General features: G+C 38.4%; 1 protein-coding gene and 1 non-coding gene across 2 annotated transcripts in view; both read right to left on the bottom strand.

Annotated features, from left to right (window-relative positions):
* Positions 1–21724, bottom strand: part of LOC122068224 (serine/threonine-protein kinase PBL27-like) — a 107085-nt gene that overhangs the window by 25658 nt on the left and 59703 nt on the right. The gene's annotated exons all lie outside the window — the stretch shown is intronic.
* On the bottom strand, positions 6113–6219 carry LOC122068226. The gene has a single exon (XR_006137010.1). It is a non-coding gene; the product is annotated as a small nucleolar RNA R71 (small nucleolar RNA).

Here is a 21724-nt window from a genome sequence, read left to right as displayed (position 1 = left end):
CAATTATTTTAAAAAAGGGTTTTCAATTATAAAAAAAATATTTCCAAAAGATCGTAAAAAATATTAAGGTATTACAAAAATTTCAAAAATCATAGGAATGATAAAAATTCTAAAACTTCAAAATCACTAAAAGAAAAAAAAAAAAAAAAAAAAAAAAAAAAAAAAAAAAAAAAAAAAAAAAAAAAAAAAAAAAAAAAAATTCAAAATAAAACGTGAAAAAAAAATCAAATATCACAAAAAATATATCATGAAAAGTAAAAAAAAAAAGGATTTAAAAAAATTCAAATATCATAATAATAATAAAAAAACTCATAAAATATTAAAAATTGATATAAAAAAAATCATAAAAGTTCAAAAGTCATAAACATTCGAGAATTATAAAAGCATTAAAAAGAAGAATTTTCATAATCATAAAAAATTATTAAAGTTAAAAATAAAAAAATCAATAATGAAAAATAAAATGGCTTTTTCCCAAAAATAAAATATCCTAAAAATGGATTTTAAAAAATCATAATAATAATAAAAAAAAGAATCATAAAATTATTCAAAAGTCATCAAAGAGGTGTCAAAGTCACAGTAAAAATTAAAAATAAATACAAAAAATGTCAAAATGCGAAAATTTGCAACAAAATAAAAAGATCTAAAAAAAAAAAAAAGATCAAAAAGGGAAAAAAAAATAGTGTGGTCATGCCATCAATAACCTAAGAGGGGCAAGGCTAAGGTTTAAGGACATATTGTCGTGTGAACTAATTTTTATTGTGCATATCATTCACATTGTACATAATCTTTTGTCTGCAAATTTGAAAAGCATGAACCCAACCAATATTAACGAGCCTAATGCACTTCTAAATTAGTGTGTCGACTTGTTACAAGAAGAAATGACAAAGATCAAACAAGGTTTGGCTCAACTCCTCCACTTGGCAGCTTCAAACTAGTTATGTTCTCACCTTGGGCGAGCAAGAGCAGAATAGACTTGTGACTCCTTGAGAGGCATCTACCATGACTCAAGCTTCACCAAGGTTCAATAGACGATGAGGAAGAGGAATTTGTAGCCAATCTTTAGATTGAACCTCCCAAGACTGAAAGGGAGAGGAAAATGAGGGAAAAAGTTGAATGGCTGGAGAATGTCATCTGAAGCTACCAGAGTCTGGAGAGATAAATTCCATACCTTAATGATATGGGTTTCTTTTCAAGAGTAAGAATCCCTGAGAGATTCAAATGGAAAACTAACAAGTTTGACGGGTCGGGAGATTCTAAGGCCCACTTGAAGGTTTTCATTAGCATAGCCAAATCATAGCAACTCATTGAAGAGCAAATGAGTCAAGCCTTTTTGTGAACCTTATCTAGGGCATCTTTGTGGTGGCTGACCAATTGGATTACTCCCAAACTCAAAATTGGGCATCTGTTGTGAAGGCCCACATGCATTACAGATGTTGACAGAAAGCATTGGGAATAAAAAAAACTCTACAACAACTACCTGAAGAAGGATTCACTGAATTCTTGATGAGGTTCCATCACACACTGTCTCCACTTACCTGAATGATGGTGACATGGACACAAACACGTGTCTACAATCCATCCAGGATCCATGATGCAATACTTTAAGTTCATAAAGTTGTAAAATGATTCTACAACCACATAGGTAATTTCATATCTAATGATATTTACTATATTTACTAAAAAGAAGGTTTTCATAGTGAAATCAAAATTACAGTTATGCCCCTAGGGTTACATCTGATAAGTACAAAAAGAATAAAAAATGGAAGATGATGCTCTTATCCTCAGCGTGCTCTGAATGCACAATCGTCACATACGCATCCATCCTCGTGCATAGCTAGCTCCTCATCGCAGATGTCACCTCTGCAGAGAGCCCGCTTCTTAGCCACAGGCTCCATATGGTTACCTGAATCAACATCTAAAAAGGGGGCAACAACGGGGGTGAACTTCCACGAAGCCCAGTGAGGGGTACAAACAGGCCTTCACAACAATTCATGAAATACAACAAATATAAATGCCCGACCAAACCAATATGAATGCAACACATGATCTGAATTATTAACAAACAAACCTAGTCAACAGATTCTAAGTTCATAATGGGTATCAGTGCTACAACAACATAGATGATATCCCCAGTCACGAATGCACGCTATCAGTCCCCAAGGATACAAGCTAGTTGTAAGTCAGGAGCATATCGGTCCCTACATGGCTACTTCGATACCCAGTAAGCCCCTATTAATAATCCCCATAATACTACTACATCGAATCCAACATTTCATGTAGGGCATATCCACCATCGAATTCAATATCACATGAGGGTTTGTCACGACGCTGGCATCCCCACCACCTCAGTCACTAGAAATCATCCCCAACCTCGGACCATTGGACGATAGGATTATCCAATACATAAACCCCTATTGGCAAGGGTTGTAGCATTAGGGTGGTTATCGTAACCCAATACATTCTATCATGGTATGTGTCACATCACAAACAAACTCACACACCCCGTGGGTATATAGTGCTGGAACCTAACCTTGGGCCACCCTGTACCCCATACTCACACACAATGGGCATGTAATGTTGGAACCAACCTTCGACCACCCTACACCCCAATCGCTACAACACACCCACACACACATTCACAACTCATAACATTATGCAACATATACATTCAATTAAAGACCATATTTATAATATGCAAATGACATTCTCATCCACATATGCATCATAACTTAAAGATTTCACAAAAGTCACACAAATCCCCTTACCTTGAGTCCTAGATGATGATAGATTGTCGATGGTGTTCTGTTGCATGCTCCCGTCACTTCTCGGTTCTTCTCCTAGGATACATAGGGTTTTTAAGAAAATTATTCATCCATAGGGTCCAGTTGAGATTGACTTCAAAATCAGTCATTTAATATGACTAAAATGCCCTTAAGTAAGAGCCTTACTGTTATCTCAATGAAGAGTTGTGTTTTGACATTTGTCTTTCCTTTCGTGTTTCTTAAAATTTCCCTTTTCCTAAGATGTAAGCTGAAAATATTATTGATGAAATTATCAGTGTTATAGGCTTCTACACTCAACTCATTTCCTATGTGTGAACTATGAGTTATGTATTTATCTTTAAGTTTTTATTCATAGCCTAATCACCAGTATTCCTAGCATTTCATAAGTTTATGACTTAAGGCAGAGTATCGCACTTTGATATCACTCATTGTCACACTCTGCCATCGCTTACCTGAAGGCTGGTGACATGGACATGCACACATGTCCACAATCCATCCAGGATCCATGATGTAGTACTTTAAGTTCATAAAGCTATGAAATGATTCTACGATCACATAGGTAATTGATGAGCACATTTATGTGTGAAATCTAGGATAGTAAAACATGTATTTTACATATTTAGAATGGAGCTACCTTGGGTTTTACTCTCTCTTTATAGATTTTATATTTTCAATACCTTAAGGACTATCAGGCGCTATATCTCCAATTTTACACATAAAAAGGTCCTGTTTCTTTCATGGTTACGAAGAGAATAAAATTCTGAGCAAGATAGATGTGTTCAATTAAAAACATACATTCGTTTAGTCAACTGTACAAGTGATTAATTTTTTTGGGCTAAAAGGATCAGAACTGAACCGAGATGTAGAACCAGCCCGTTTGCAGTTGTCCCAGGGGTAAAAGAAATATTTCAAATGCCAACAAGGATCAATAGACCACACCCTTAAGTGATTGAAGATTCATTTTTGGTAGCAACAACTACCTAGCGTAGTTGGTGAGTTGTGGTGTGCAAAATTCCTTCCCTATTAGGAGGTCTAAAGTTTGAACCTCTTGGCTATTATTTTTTAGAGATTTTTTTTGAAAGATTTTCTCTCTCCTACTCATCACTTAAAGCAAAGAAGTTAGCCAAGAGGGTTGTGCACAAATTGAAGAGAAAAAATATAAAAAAAAAGGAAAAGACAAGGGCATGGATGGAATTTTTCATTAAAATAGAATATAGTCCAAATCCAAGCAAGAAAAATCAGCCAAGGGGCGTTTCTTGTGCAAGAAGAGAGAAAAATAGAAAAAGGGAGAAAAAATAGGAAAAAAAAGGTAAGAAAATTTGTGGGAGATCCTCTCTCCACACATTTTATCTCTTTCTCTCTTCTCTCTCCTCCACCTCATCAACAAGATAAAAAAAAATCCTTTTTTTTTAGAAGCTAAAATCATTAGCTTCCCTCCCCCATTCTCTATATAATAGAATCAACACAAGGGGAGGAGGCACTTCATTCTTCTTCTAGTTTTTTTTTAGGTTGCTTTCTCTCTCCCTCACTCACTCTCTTTAGTTTTAGTTCTTCTTTCTTTTTGCTTTAATCACTTTTATAATAGCTTTTTCCATTTCAATTAATGCAAGCACTCTTTTTATTTTTATTTAGCCTTTTTATGTTTATGATTTATGCAATTGAGTTGTAACTTTTAAGTTTTAGTTCTAGGCTTAGATCTTGGTGACAAGATCACGAGCCATGGAGTATCTCTTTTTCAAGATTTGTTACCTCCAGACCTAAAAATTTCAGATTTGGTTCATTCCAGATTTGGTTTTTAGGGTTGGCAGTATCTCAAATCACCCAAGTTTTCAAGTTCAATCATTGATTCAGGTAGGGAGGCTTCTTCAATAGTCTTCTCTCCTCCCTCTCATTCCCTCTTCTGACTACCCTTTCTTTCTTAATTTAAGATTTTAATTTCAGTCGTTACATTATTGCTTTCTCTTTCCCCCAAGGTTCATAGCTAGTGTATGTGTTGGCTTTGCCCCTCCTAGCAATAAAACCATCATTTATTGTTTTTATTTTAATTGCCTCCCTTTCCTTAAAGCCAAGTAGAGTAACCCTTGTAAGAGCGACTCTTTGGTCAAGTAGGGAAGCTCATATTATGATGCATCCCTTGGACTAAGTAGAGAAACCTACTTGTGAGCCTCTCTCTAGCTTTATCCCCTTTCTTTTACTTTATTTTTATTTCAGTATTTTTTTTCCTTCATTGCTTTTTAATTGCATGGATTGTTTATTCTCAGTTATTTATTTATTTAATTTTAATTACATGGCTTGCGTGTTTAAATTCTTAGATGACGAATGGTTAGGACGTTATTTTAGATACATATGTTTAGGACGGTAGTTAGAATTAGATCACAACCATTAATCGGTTCACTTTTGCATTATTAAAAGAAGCTAAAAATAAAGTGGCTGCTCTCCCTGTGTTCGACCCATAGCTACACTGATCCATACGCTTGGTAAATCATTTTAAATCCTAATAAGTTTTTGGCGCCGTTGCTGGGGAGACAGTTCCATGTTATTTTTCACTTTCTTTTGGTAAATCGAAGTTTTTTGTTTGCTTTGTTTTGTTTTTATTTTCTTTTATTGAATTCCTGAGAAGAAAAACTTGCAATAATAGTTGTATCGGTGGAAGTCATCAAGCCTTACAGTATGATAGAGACAGGTTTTGACCTATAGCAGTACCTCAGGAATTAACCTGAGTAACCCTGGATCCCTGCCAGTAAGCTCCCAAAAAGCCAAAAAAAAAAAAATAATAAAAAAAAAGTTTTTCTTTCCATTCTTTTGTTCTTATCTTACTCTAGTTGTGGGTAGTTTTCTATATCATGAGTGTTAGGTGAGTACATAATACTAAGAATCAGTTAGAAAAAAGAGATCCAACAAGTAGTGACCTTATACGTTTGCTCTCTTTAAAACCCTTCAATATGGGAGACCAACAGTAAAACCCTCCACCTAAATCTCTGAAAGATAAGTTCTACCCTGCTAGAATAGCCCAACCTTCCTACATAATTCTACCACAAGCTCAGGACAATAATTTTGAGCCCAAATCTCAATATATCACTATGTTACCCCACTTCCATGGGTTGACCTCTAAGGATGCATACCTATTTCTAAGGGAATTTGAAGAGGTATGTACTCTAATTAAGATCCAACAACTTTTTGAGGATGCTGTTAAGCTTAGGTTCATCACTTTTGCATTAAAAGACAAAGCTAAGAAGTGGTTATATGAGTTACCCACAAATTTCATAACCTCATAGGAATAGTTCATAGTTGTCTTCCTTAAGAAGTTTTTCCTAACTCACAAGACCAATAAGCTTAGAAATGATATCCTTCAATTTAGGCAAAAGCCTAGAGAGTCATTTTCTAAACTTATAGAGAGATTCAAGGATCTACTCCAAGAATTCCCTCACCATGGCATAGATTTATGGCATTTATATTAAATAATTTATGAGGGTATTGATTACCCAACTAAACAAATGATAGAGTCTATGTGCCTTGAAGGATTCACATCCTTTACAAATGAAGGAAAGGTATGGAAATTCTTACTTAACTTAGCTGACAAAACCCGCGAGTGAGAATCAACCTAAGAGAGTGAAAGAACCATAGGAGGAAAAGGATATTTTATGGATGGGATAGTAGCCAAGGAAGCCCATTTGGATAGCCTAATCAAGAGGATTGAGGCTATTGTTCCTAGAGAGCCATCTCATAGAAGAATGCCCCAACACCTCTGGGGGCACTTCTAATGGTAGTGTTAATGCCTTATACCGGAATAATCCATATAGTAACACCTACAATCCAGGATGGAGAAATCACCCAAATTTCTCCTGAAATCAGGACAAACAAGTAGGGCCTTCCAATTTTCATAATCAAGGTCAACCTGGACCCCAAACGCCTCCCTTTGCACAATAATATTTTTCCCAAAATACTTTTTCTAGCTCAAATGTAGGACCTCAGGCTAGTTTTCCTAGGACCCCTCTCCTATCATCTTATCAGTAACCCCCTAGGTTTACCAACACTGGAGAGGCAAGTAGAATAAGTGACTTGAAAAAAAAATAGCCCTCCTCATGACAAGCCATCAAAATCTTACGAAAGAACTCACCCAAGTTGTCTCAATTATGCGTGAGAGGGAGAAGGGAACTTTACCCAGTCAACTAGAGCCTGACCCTAGGCATCATCAACCTATTAATTCACAAGCACCAACTAATGTACCACTGAATATAGTACCAGGTCAGACCCAACAAGGGCCCTCCAACCAATGTAATGTTGTTTATGCCCTTAAGAGTGGTAGAGAGTACCAATAGAGTATTCCTAAATCTTTCTCATTCATTACTCCTGTTAACACTCCTTCTGTTGAGGACGTAAGTGTGCCTCTTATTCCAGGTTCGTCTGATGAACCTAATGATTCTTTTAAAAAAGGAAAAATCCCTAACAATTCTTATGTTCCTCCTGTCCTATTTCCTAATCGCTTGGTAAACAAAAAGAAGACTGCTTCCATAGATAAAATTTTAGAAGTCTTCAAAAAGGTAGAAGTGAACATCCCTCTTTTGGATGTCATATCCCAGATCGTCGCCTATGCAAAGGTTTTGAAAGATTTATGTACTCACAAACGTATCACTAATGTGTCCAAAAAGGAATTCTTGGCGGGTAACATTAGTTTCATAATTACTCAGCCTAGAGCAGCCAAGTATAAGGATCTAGGGAGCCCTACTATAGCTTGGGTCATAGGCAATACCTACATTGAGCATGCCTTACTTAACCTTGGCACAAGTGTAAATCTTTTACCTTACCATGTATACAAGCAACTAGGATTGAGAGAATTGAAATCACTAGAACTACTCTTCAGTTGGAAGATAGGTCTGTTAAGATTCCTAAAGGGATGGTTGAGTATGTCTTACTAAAAGTGGGGGAATTTATTTTTTCGGTTGATTTCATTGTGTTAAATACCAAGCCCTTCTCAACCAATGATGAGATCCCAATATAGGAAGACCATTCTTGGCTACCAGTAATGCATTAATCAATTGCCGGAATGGCTTCCTAAGGTTATCTTTTGGCAACAAAACTATTAAGTTTAACATGCTTAGGATAGGCAAGCAACCACATATGTAAGAAGAGATCAATATGCTTAAGGATTTTTTGGATTTTTTTGATGATTTAATTACTAACTTTGATATTAATTTTGATTCAGAATTCCAAGAGTGTACAGATGAGTTGGATGATGATAGTGAAACTTTATTTTCTGAAGTCCTAAGTCTTCACACCCTTGTGGAGCCCTTAGGACCCCTTTCCAATTCCATTCCCAAACCTTCCATAGTTGAGCCCCCTAAGCTAGATCTTAAGGAGTTGCCATCGAATTTGAGGTATGCTTGTCTAAGGCCTGACCAGACTCTTTCTATAATAAGTTCTTCAAATTTGACTTCTAGCAAGGAAGAGGAGTTACTTAAAATATTAAAAGACAATAAGGAAGCCCTAGGTTGGACTATGGCTGATATCAAGGGTATAAGCTTTTCTATTGTGCAACATCATAAATCTTATGGAGAATTCCAAACCATCCACAGAACCCCAAAGAAAAGCTAACCAAGTGATGATGGAAGCCATTAAGAAGGAGATCCTAAAGTGCCTGGATCATGAAATAATTTATCCTATTTTTGATAGCCAATGGGTAAGCCCAGTTCATGTAGTGCCCAAGAAGTTTGGTGTTATTGTAGTTCCCAATACCAATAACAAAATAATTCCAACTCGTGTCCAATCAGGGTGGAGAGTGTAAATAGACTATAGAAAACTTAATGTGACAATCTGGAAGGACCACTTCCCATTGCCATTCATTAATCAGATGTTAGAGAGGTTAGCGGGACATGAATATTATTGTTTTCTTGATAGAAATTATGGCTATAACCATATCCCAATAGCTTTAGAGGACCAATATAAGACCACTTTTACATGCCCATATGAAACATTTTCTTACAGGTGTATGCCCTTTGGGCTTTGCAATGCCCCTGCTACGTTCCAATGATGCATAAAGAGTATCTTTGTTGACATGGTCAAAAAATTCTTAGAAGTATTTATGGACGACTTTTCAATTCATGAGAATTCCTATTCTGAATGTCTTCATCATCTTTTCCTAGTTTTAAAAAGATGCATATCTAAGAATTTGGTTTTAAATTGGGAGAAATGCCATTTTATGGTTAAATGTGGTATTGTTTTGGGCTATGTAATATCAAAAGAGGGAATTAAGGTAGATAGAGCCAAAGTGGATTTAATTGATAATTTATCACTTTCTCAATCTATTAAGGACGTCTGGTCTTTTTTAGGGCATACGGGCTTCTATAGAAGGTTTATTAAGAACTTTAGTCAGTTAGCCTGACCTCTCACTTCATTACTTGCCAAAGATCAAACTTTTGAGTTTTCTAAAGAATGCCTACAATCCTTCAAGCAATTTAAGAAGGAGTTGACCAATGAACCCATTGTTCAACCACCTGTTTGGACTGAACCTTTTGAACTGATGTGTGATGCTTCGGATTTTTCCATAGGAGTGATTTTGGATCAAATGATTAATAAGTTGCCCACTGTCATTTACTATGCTAGTAGGACCTTAAATGATGCACAACTTATTTATACAACCACTAAAAAAGAATTTTTAACTGTTGTATTTGTATTAGAAAAGTTTCGATCTTACTTAGTTGGTTCACATGTGGTGGTATATACTAATCATTCTGCTCTTAGATACCTAGTTCAAAAGAAGGATGCCAAAGCCCATCTCATTAGATGGGTTTTACTTTTACAAGAGTTTGATTTAGAAATTAGGGATAAGAAATGAGTTGAAAACCTAGTTGCAGACCATTTATTCTTGCTTCCCAATTCCTTGACTGTCGATTCTCCAGTTAACGAGAACTTTCCAAAAGAATAGTTATTTACAGTGTCCAGTGAACCATGGTTTACTGACATTGTCAACTTCTTAGTTTCAGGTGTGACTCCGGATCACTGGTCCACCCAAGATAAGTATAGGTTTCATTCCCAAGTGAGGTATTTTTTCTGGGATGATCCTTATTTTTTTAAGATATGTCCGGATCAAATTATCCGAATATGTGTTCCTGATTATGAGAAGTATTTCATTCTCTCTTTTTGTCATGATCATGCATGTGGTGGACACTTTGGACCTAAGAAGACTGTTACAAAGGTTCTCCAATGTGGATTTTATTGGCCCACTCTTTTTAGAGATTCTTTTGATTTTTGCATGGCTTGTCCTACCTACCTGTCTTTTGGTCGTATCAATAAAAGGAACATGATGCCCCCAAACCTATTTTGGTAGTTGAGATCTTTAATGTATGGGGCATCGATTTCATGGGACCATTCCCTAATTTCTTTGGGAATTTGTATATACTTTTGGCAATTGATTATGTTTCTAAATTGATAGAGCCCATACCTTGTTAATCTAATGACCACAAACTGGTGGTTTAGTTTCTCAAAAAAAATATTTTTTTTCGCTTTGGTGCACCACGTGCAATAATTAGTGATAGGGGTACTCATTTTTGTAATCGGTCTTTTGAGGCCTTAATGAAAAGTATGGGATCACCCATAAGTTATCTACCCCTTATCACCCCCAAACTAGTGACCAAGTGGAGGTGTCTAATAGGCAAATCAAACAAATCTTAGAGAAAACTGTTAATCCCAACTGTAAGGATTGGTCCCTTAGGCTCATTGATGTCTTGTGGGCCCATCGGACTGCATTCAAGACCGGCCTTGGTCAGTCTCCCTACCATTTAATGTATGAAAAATCCTGTCACTTACCAGTTGAGTTGGAGCATAAGGCCTTTTGGGCCATTAAGAAGGTCAACTTTGATTTGTCTGATGTAGGAATTCATCACAAGCTTTAACTCTATGAGTTGGAGAAACATAGGAATGATGCCTAGAAAAGTTCTAGGATTTACAAGGAAAAGACCAATGCTTTCTATGATAAGCATATTCTGCACAAATCTTTTGTAATTGGTGATAAGGTCTTATTATACAACTCTCGATTGCATCTTTTCCCTGGTAAGCTTAAATCTCGATGAGATGGCCCGTTTATTGTCCATAATGTATATCCCCATGGGGCTGTAGAGATTCTGAAACCAAGAACAACAGTAATTTTGAAGGTTAATGGTTAGCGTTTCAAACCGTTCCTCGAATTTCCTACTACTAGTAGTGAAGAGGTCTTGGATCTCCATGAACCTCTTTACACTGATGATTAACTTTTAATCAGGTGTGACCCCCTTACATTATCTTCGCTTTTAATTCTTTCCATGGATTGAGGACATTGCATGACTTAAGTGTGGGGGAGGGAAACTAGTTTTTGCTTTTTCCATATTGTTTTGTTTATTTTTCTTTTTGTTTTTGAGAATGCTAAGGATGAAGTTTTACTTTGGCTTTTGGTTAATGATCATACCATTCGGTTGCTTGATGTATAAAAATAAAGGTTTTGATTAAGGTACCCAATTTGAACGTATAAAATCCTGTTGAGAAGAAAGAAACAAGCCTGTGTCTTGAGATGAGACTTTCTTTTGAAAAGTAAGAGACCCATGTTTTATGGTGTTAGACCATATGTAAGTCTGTGGGTTCCTTATACTTTTGATTTGGAGTTGAGACCTTCTTTTTAATTTGGCATGAGTTGACAAATGCACAATTTTAAATGAAGTGTGAAATGTGATATAAAGAAGAGTAAGAGTTGATTCCCTTGGAACTAGACAGGGCATTGTGCCTCAGGAAGCATAGTGTCTTGATCAAAATTCCTAGGGAGGAAACTTCTAAAAGAACTCTAGCATCATTGTCTTTGTGGGCATATGTAAAAAGCGAAGCTACATAGTAACTTGGGTGTCTATGTTTGCTCCACCATGTCATTTAGACTAAAAGTAGTAGAGTAGAATAGAGTTTATTAAGCGAAATAAAGAGAACAAATATGCAAATCTCATTAATGCTTGGTAACATGTTTGGTCAAAAACACTCCAATGCCTTAGTCATTGGTTCCCTATTTCTTCACAAGTGATTTTACCTTAAGATAAAAATGTTTTGGAAGAGACGAGGTGAGTTCCAAATTAAGAAATATGCTAGTGCCTGGAATTGATATGGAGTAATAAAAGTTCAAGTGTGGGGGTCCCTTGTAAGAGGAATTATTTTTCCTCCGGATTGGTATGGCCCTTATCTTTAGCCAAGGTTAGGATTTGTTTATTCTGAATTTTGGGTGTATATTCACTGCAAACACCTACGAGACACAACTCATTCACTAGGGGTGACCGAGGTGTTTAAAGGCTTGTTGCACATGCTAGTGCAACCGTGATTCTTACGAAAGTGAGTTAGGTTTTTTGTTTTTATTCTTTTTCTTTTTGTTTTGCTCGAGGACTAGCAAAGTCTAAGTGTGGGGGAATTCTGATAAGCATATTTATGTGTGAAATCTAAGGTAGTAAAATATTCATTTTACATATTTAGAATGGAGCTACCTTGGATTTTACTCTCTTTTTATAGATTTTATATTTTCAAGGCCTTAAGGACTATCGGGCGCTATATCTCAAATTTTACACATAAAGAGGTCTAGTTTCTTTTATGGTTGCGAAGAGGATGAAATTTTGAGCAAGATAGATGTGTTCAATTAAAAGTACACATTCGTTTGGTCAACCGTACAAGTGATTAATCTTTTCGGGCCAGAAGGATCAGAACTGAACCGAGATACAGAACCAGCCCGTCTGCAGTTGTCCCAAGGGTAAAAGGAATATTTTAAATGCCAGCAAGGATCGATGGATCACACCCTTAAGTGATTGAAGATTCATTTTTGGTAACAACAACTACCTAGCGTAGTTGCTGAGTTGTGGTGTGCAAAATCCCCTTCCTTATTAGATCTCAAGTTCGAACCTCTTGGCTACTATTTCTTAGAGGTTTTTTTTGAAAGATTTTCTATCTCCTACTCATCACTTAAAGCTAAGAGGTCGGCCAAGAGGGTTGTGCGTAAGTTGAAGAGAAAAAAAAAAAGAAGGAAAAGACAAGGGCATGAATGGAAGTTCCCATTAAAATAGAATACAGTCCAAATCCAAGCAAGAAAAATTGGCCAAGGGTGGTTTCTTGTGCAAGAAGAGAGAGAAAAATAGAAAAAAGGAGAAAAAATAGGGAAAAAAAGGTAAGAAAAATCATGGGAGATTCTCTCTCCACACGTTTTCTCTCTTTCTCTCTTCTCTCTTCTCTCTTCTCTCTCCTCCACCTCATCAACAAGATAAAAAAAAAATCCTTTTTTTTAGAAGCTAAAATCATTAGCGTCCCTCCCCCATTCTCTATATAATAGAATCAACACAAGGGGAGGAGGCACTTCATTCTTCTTCTAGGTTTTTTTTTAGTTGCTCTCTCTCTCCCTCTCTCACTTTCTTCAGTTTTAGTTCTTCTTTCTTTTTGCTTTAATTACTTTTGTAATAGCTTTTTTCATTTCAATTAATGCAAGCACTCTTTTATTTTTATTTAGCCTTTTATGTTTATGATTTATGCAATTGAGTTGTAATTTTTAAGTTATAGTTCTAGGCTTAGATCTAGGTGACAAGATCAAGAGCCATGGAGCATCTCTTTTCAAGTTCAGTTTTTTTTCAAGATTTGTTTTCTCCAGGCCTAAAAATTTCAGATTTGGTTTATTCCAGATCTGGTTTTTAGGGTTGGCAGTATCTCAAATCACCCAAGCTTTCAAGTTCAAGCATTGATTTAGGTAGGGAGGCTTCTTCAATAGTCTTCTCTCCCCCCTCTCAATCCCTCTTCTGACTATCCTTTCTTTTTTAATATCGGATTTTAATTTCAGTTGTTACATTATTGCTTTCCCTTTCCCCCAAAAGTTCATGGCTAACGTATGTATTGGCTTTGCCCCTCCTAGCCATAGAACCATCATTTTATTATTTTTATTTTAATTGCCTTACTTTCCATAAAGCCAAGTAGAGTAACCCTTGTAAGAGTGACTCTTTGGTCAAGTAGGGAAGCTCATATTATGATGCCTCCCTCGGGTTAAGTAGTGAAACCTACTTGTGAGCCTCTCTCTAGCTTTATCCCCTTTCTTTCCTTTATTTTTATTTCAGCATTTTTTTTCCTTCATTGCTTTTTAATTGCGTGGGTTGTTTATTTTTAGTTATTTATTTATTTAATTTTAATTGCGTGGCTTGCGTATTTAAATTCTTATATGACGAATGGTTAGGATGTTATTTTAGATACATATGTTTAGGATGGTAGTTAGAATTAGATCACAACTATTAATCGGTTCACTTTCACATTATTAAAAGAAGCCAAAAATAAAGTGGTTGCTCTTTCTCTGTGTTTGACCCGTAGCTACACTGATCCGTACGTTTGCGGTTACATTTTAATTTCTAATAGTAATAATAATAAAAATGTACATAGCTGGTGATGTCTAATGATATTTATCATATTTACCAAAAAAAGGTTTTCACAATGGAATTAAAATTACAATTATGCCACTAGGGCTACATTTAATAAGTACAAAAAGAATAAAAACTGGAAGATGATACTCTCATCCTCAGTGTGCTTCAAATGCATAATCATTATATACGCATTTGTTCTTGTGCATAGCTAGCTCCTCATCCCAGAGGTCACCTCAGTAGAAAGCCGGATCCTCAGCCACAGACACTAGATGGTTACCTGAATCAACATCTAAAACAAAAGGCAACAAAGGGGGTGAGCTTCCCCGGAGCCTAGTGAGGGGTACGAAACAAGCATTCACAACAATTAATGAAATGCAACAAATATAAATTTCCAACCAAACTAATATAAATGCAGTTAGATGGATGCAATGACATGATCCAAATTATTAGCAAACAACCTAATCAATAAATTCTAAGTCCATAGTGGGTATCAGTGCTACTACAACATAGGTGGTATCCCCAGTCACGAATGTACGTTATCGATCTCCAATGATACAAGCTAGTGATAAGTCAGGAGCATACCGGTCCCTACATGGCTACTTCGGTAAGCCCCTATTAATAATCTCCCTTAATACCACTACATCAAATCAAACATCGCATGTGGGATATACCCACCACCGAATCCAACATCGCGTGAGGGTTTGTCACGACGCTGCATCCCCACCACCTCAGTCACCGAAAATCATCCCTAATCTCAGACTAACAGATGGTAGGATTAACTAATACATAAACCCCCTACTAGCAAGGGTTGTAGCACCATGGTGGTTATCTTAACTCAATGCATTCTATCATGGAATGTGTCACTTCACAAACAAACTCACACAAACCATGGGCGTATAGTGCCGAAACCCAACCTTCATCCACCCTGTACCCCACACTCACACAACATGGGTATGCAGTGCCGAAACCAACCTTCGACCACCCTGTACCCTAATCTCCACAAAACACCCACACACTCTCAACCTAGGCATGCAGTACTGGAATCCAACCTTTGGCTACCCTACATCCCAGTCACACACACACACACATTTACAACTCATACCATTATGCAACATACATATTCTGTCACACCCCACTTCCAATAGACCCAACTTACCATTAGGAATACCGACGGTGTGAATAAGACATGTACCTGTCTTATGAACCTACCAGGATCTCTGATAGTAGTACCTTAACATTTCATAATCTCACATCATAAACCAAACATAAGCAGCGGAATCAGAGTATAGTAGCAGAATTATAAATGAAATGGGGAAATTATCTAACGATAAACATAATATCAATAACCAAGTTATTTTGTTTACAATCCTTCAAGACTTACATATATCAAGTTTAAAAACATAATATCCATAGATCTGTATCAACACAATCAACAATATGCCGAACACCTCATGGTGCCGTGTATGCACAAAAGTCATAAGCACAGTCCTGGTCATGCTCCTCCCCATCCGGCATCCACTAGTCGCTCACTCCGTACTCGGGTCTGGAGGACAAAGAGTCACTAGCCATAGACATGACCGTACCTACATCATCATCTAAAAAGTGTGTATATGTGGAGCTTTCCAATTCACTCAGTGAGGGGTGGGGTCAAGCACATTTAAGCAAGACTATAGTAATAATAATTCATTATGCATAATAGTGGAAATTAAACACATAGTCCATGATGCTCATGATGCAGTTCATTTATTTATTATCCACCTAACAATACAACTAAGTCTGGTAAAATGGTACTACGACGCATTAGGTTGTATCCTTCATCTCGAAACCGCCATCGACTACACAAGGATATAAACCCTAGCCATGAATAGAAGCCTGTCGGTCCCTGTATACGTCCATGGGTCACCTAGAAAATCCCTAATAATCCCTCTGACAGTCACGGCATCGGTAACACTTCAGCCACACCGGACAAGTTCCCACCTCTGGCAACAATCACATCATACCGTGAGTGTGGCATTCCGGAAAGGCACATCAAACATACCACAATAGGTTATCCAACACCTCAACCCCTGTTGGTAAGGGTTTGTAGCATAGGGAGTGATACCTAACCACATATATGCTACATGCCTTTATAGTGATACAGTTAGTATGAAGTACACGATACCTGCAAGACCTCGGTCACAAAGTGTAATCTATCTCCAAATACAGTCCCAGGTACATGATACTAGAGAGACCTTGGCCACAAAGTGAAACCTGAGACCATTTACCTAATCTAGCATGCATATCACAGTTGAGTATAGACTACGCAACACTGGTATCAATCATCGGCCACGAAGCGTATCCATTTCCAAATACAATCTCGGGGTATACGATACCAGTGAGACCTTGGCCATAAAGTGTAACCTGTGACTACAACTAACTCTAATGCACATAATCAATGCATGAATGATACATACATACGGTAATTATGGCACAAGTACCACCTCGGCCATGCAGGATTTAGTCTCACACACAACGATCATGGTATCGGTAGCACCTAGGCCACACCAGATCCCATCATACAATCCCATAACAATTCATATCAAAATTTTAAAATGACAAATGTAACATATGACATATCATCATCATATTTGAGCAATTACAATTAAACATGTAATTCTAAGCATGTGAGCAATTTAATAATAACGAGCATTCTAAAAATAAACACAGTCCATCCCTCACCTAGTTTATGTTTAAGTGTGTTAGGGTTCAAATACAGCCATCGGTCGACCAACTCAATTCTGACTTTGGGGTTCATGTGCGTCACTGTCCTATACACAAAGGGAACCGAACGTCAATACGTGTTGGGAACATCGGGAGGGACCCACATGGGTCACCCCCAAAGGGTATAGACAAAATCCATCAGTGACAGTAATGTTGCCGGAAACACCCACCAGAAATAGGATATTTCCAATAGAAATAGGATATTTCCAACAGAAATATCAGTGTTGTTTCTAGTGGTGGTGACAGAGAGCTCTCAAGTCTCTGTGGTCCACCGAAAGCAGGTCCAGTGGATCTGGTGGGCTGTTTCTAGTCGTGGTTTAGAATATTCCACCTATTTTGGGGCTTTTCAACTCAGGCCTGATCGCTGGGATTTATTTCGTGAAGTTTGTAGGGGATGTTCCTAGTATCATTTTAAGCCAATAAAATTCTAATTCCACCGAGCCATATGGGAGATAAGTCGATCGAACAATCGAAACCCTAGTTGGTCTTTTGGCAATAATTGTTGTCTGAGCTCATCGGGTTTGGTTTGAGCTCGACAACAACACCAGGAGGGTAGAATATGCATTCCACAACCTCGACATGATTTTTACACTAAGATTCCATCCAAACCTAGCTTTGTCTAGGTCAAAATGAAGAGAAAGAGTGGTATGGGAGGTTGTACTTACCTCCGGCAGTAATTCCGATGACTAGGCGGCAACCAACACTAAGGTAAACCCCTTCCCCCTTCTTCTTCTTCTTCTTCTCCCTCTTTTCTACCTTCCTATAATCTTACGTTTGGACAAAGAAGAAATGAAGAAATGAGAAAATGAATTCCGCATTTCTAACTTATGAGTTAAAGCGGACCTTATGGTCCATTTGGTTGAAGCCTATTTGGACCGATTGGGTTAATATGACGTTCAGAGCCCGAGAACCAGACCACTTAGGTCTAAAATCCGTTCACATCATGAGAAAAATGTGGGGGATGATTTGGGATCATCTGAGACTGTTTACGAAGTGAGTGGTAAGACCCACGACATCGACACCATGACAGCAGCCTGTTATGTTCACCAAAAATAACCCACCGGATTCAGGCCCAATGGATCCGGTGGCATATTTCTGGTGGTGCTGTCTTGACTGCTTGCTATCCCATTGCTGGTCTTACACGGGTGGTTGCCCTCGACTATGCTCAAGGCCTTTCGATAACTTCTATACGTGCTTGGATTTATGTGTGAGGAGTTGGGTCACTTACCATCTGGGATCGGAAGGTACAAATCCCCTCCAGTTAGACTGGCATGCAAAACTCTCCCCCTTTAGCAATAGGTGGCCATAAGCCAAAATCTATCCGTGCTTCCGATCTCTGATTCGAGACCTATCATAACAGTTCAAATTAGACCGAGTCAGGGCATGGATGTAACATTCCCCCCACCTTACAAAAATTTCATCCCCGAAATTGAACATACTTGGTAAATCAAACAATCCAGGATACTACTTTAATATCTCATCTTCCTAATCCCAAGATGCTTCCTATTTGAGGTGGTTCATCTATTTTACCTTGACAAAGGAACGGTGTGGTTGCGGAGAACATGCTCTTCCCAATCAACAATCTTCTCCAGATACTCTACATATGCAAAATCCTCGTCCAACTCACGGGGTATGTAAGTCAAGACGTGAGTGGAGTCAGGAATGTACTTCCTCAATATAGAAACGTAGAAGACATCATGTGTACCCTCCAACTCTGGTGGTAAAGCTATCCGATAAGCTACTAGTCCGATCCTCTCTAGTACATCATACGGTCCCATAAACCTTGGACTAAGCTTTTCTATCTTGCCGAACTGCTTCACCCTTTAATTGGGGAGATCTGTAAGAATGCCTTGTCTCTAACACCAAACTCCAGATGTTTCCTCCTAACATCTGCATAGCTTTTCTGCCTAGACTGAGCTACCTTGATCTTTTCTCTAATCACATTCACCTTCTCACTAGTAGCCTGTATCAAATTTGGACCCAAAATATGCCATTCACCAACCTCATCACAATAGAGTAGAGTTCTGCAATTCCTGCCATATTGTGCCTCGAATGGGGACATTCCGATGGTGGCCTGAAAATTGTTGTTGTAGGAGAACTCAATAAGGGAAATGTGCTCATCCCAACTATAACTCATATCCAAGGAACATGCTCGGAGTAGGTCCTCCAATGTTTAAATAGTCCTTTCTAACTGACCATCGGTCTGAGGGTGAAAGGCTATGCTGAAATTCAACTGTGTGCACATAGCATTCTGCACACATGTTCAGAACTTGGAAGTGAACCTGGGATCATGATCAGAGATGATACTAACTGGCACACTATGTAATCCGATAAAGTTATCAACATACAACTTGGCCAACTTATCCATAGAAAATGTGATCTTGATTGCGATAAAGTGAGCTGGCTTGGTCAAGCGATCCATAACTTCCCAAATGGCATCCATACCCTTCTGTGTGTGGGGTAGGCCTATGACGAAGCCCATTGTAATATTCTCCCATTTCCACTCCGGAATAGGTAGGGAATGTAATAACCCACAGGGATTTTGTCTTTCAGCCTTAACTTGCTGGCATGTGAGGCATTTAGACACATGTGTGGCCACATCATTTTTCATTTCTTTCCACCAGTAGGAGCCTTTGAGGTCCTTATACATTTTAGTGTTACCGGGGTGAATGGAGTAAGGAGAGCTATGTGCCTCTCTCTAAATTGCATCTCTCAAATCACTATCACTAGGCACACATGATCTCCCTTTGAACTTCAGAATCCCATTTTCAGATATAAAGAAATCTAGGTCCTTTTGGGTTCCTTCCTGGCATTCTGCTATCAGCTTCTGTAACTCTGCATCAGTAACCTGAGCTGCAGTGATCTTATCCACCAGACTAGGTTGTACCACCAATCCCGAGAGTGACAAGGTGACACCTTCTATTAATAGCTCCAAGTCTAGCTTCCTAACCTCCTCTATGAGATGCTCATTGGTGGTCAGTGATGCAAGAGTCAATGACTGGGATTTCTAACTAAGTGCATCAGCTACCACATTGGCCTTTCCTAGGTGATAGTGGATAGTACAATCATAATCCTTCATCAGTTTTAATCAATGCCTCTATCTCTCAGTCCGGGGGCAAACTTGTCAAGTCATCTAGGAATACATCGAGAAAATCCCTCACCACATCAAACTCGGTCAATGGCATAATCTCTATCTTAGTATCCATCACAGATGCTAAGTAGCCTTGACACCCTTTATCTAGAACTTCTTCATTGGGAGTGCAGATATAATAACCTTCTTGGGTTTCTTGGGCTTATCCCCGTGGAACACAAACTCATTATCATCACGAGGTCTCAAAATGATAGTTTTCTCTACACATAGCACACTGGCTCTGTATGTGGACAACCAGTCCATTCCTAAAATCACGTCAAAGTCGATCATATCCAACTCGATTAAGTGAGCATTCAACTCATGTTCACCTATAGTTACTGGACAAGGCTCATACACATAGTTCAGACTTACTACACTTCCTGCACGGGTGCTCACAGCCAAACATTAAGTCAGTCTTTTAGGTGGAATTCTCATCTTCTTTGTAAATTTTGGTGACACAAACAACACTAGATTGGGAGGAATTCCCTTGGGTGCTCCTGAGTCAAATAACACATGTGCAGGCAATAATGATATCAATAATGTACCTGTCACCACACCTGGTGCAGCCTCGGCATCTTCTGTGGTCATAGCAAACACTCTGCCCTGTGGTCTCTGGCCCTGTGGGGATTGTGCTAGTCAAGGGGCCACATATGTCTGTTGTTGGGCCTAGGTGGGCCTCTGGTGGGGGCATGTCATCGCCATATGGCCTGACTGATTGCAATGGAAGCACTATGGGCTCAATCTCGAAAATAGAGACACAACACTAGATTGGGAGGACTGGGAAGTCTGACTAGCTCCAGGCTTCCTGAATTGCACTGAAGTTAGGTTGATATAGGGCACTCAGAAAGGTTTGCTACCTCCCCTAGAATCAGTAGATCCCATTGGCCTCTTTCCCGTTCCTTATTGGGCTGTGAAGTTGTCTCTATGCTGGTCTTCAATAGATTTAGCCACTTGGACCACCTCAGCATAGGTCTGCAGTTTCAACCCCACAATGGTTGACCCAATATCTGGCCTCAACCCTTTCTCAAACTTCTTTGCTTTAGCTATATCACCTCTGAGATGCTTAGGAGTAAAATGGAATAGCTCCTCGAAGTATTGTTGATACTCGAGCACAAACTGGGAATCTTGAGCCAGCCAAGAGAACTCACTCTCTCTCTTATCCCGAAAGCTTTCTAGAAAATAGTTCTCAAAGAAGGCCCCTTTAAAGTCTGCCCAAGTGGGGTTCGGATTACTAGCCCTAAGAATAGGCTCGGTGGCACTCCACCAATCATTCGCTTCATTCTATAACTGATAGCCCACACAAAATTTTTTTCTCATCAGTGTGGCCCATCAGTCTTAAAACTTTCTCCATTCCACCAATCCATCTTTACGGATACAACAGGTCTTTATCCACCTTTGAGAAACATGGGGGCCTAAGCCATTGAAATTTCTCCACTATCTTCATCAAGTCTGTCTAGCCCTCCACATGGGCCTGGGCTTGATCCGGCATCAAATCTTGCACTTGCCCATGCACATTTGGATGCCTTGCCCATGTACTTGTGCCCCACTAGATGTTTGAAGGGTAGCCGATCCAGCGGGTATTAAACGGGTGCTGATGGAGTAGGAGGTGCGGGTGATGCATTACGGGCTTCCATTGCCACTTGGATCCTATTATCGATCCCTGTCAT

Source organism: Macadamia integrifolia, unplaced genomic scaffold, assembly GCF_013358625.1.
Source record: "Macadamia integrifolia cultivar HAES 741 unplaced genomic scaffold, SCU_Mint_v3 scaffold359, whole genome shotgun sequence".
NCBI lineage: Eukaryota > Viridiplantae > Streptophyta > Magnoliopsida > Proteales > Proteaceae > Macadamia > Macadamia integrifolia.
The sequence above is the reverse complement of the archived record's forward strand: the minus strand, read 5'-3'. Positions and strand labels throughout refer to the sequence as shown.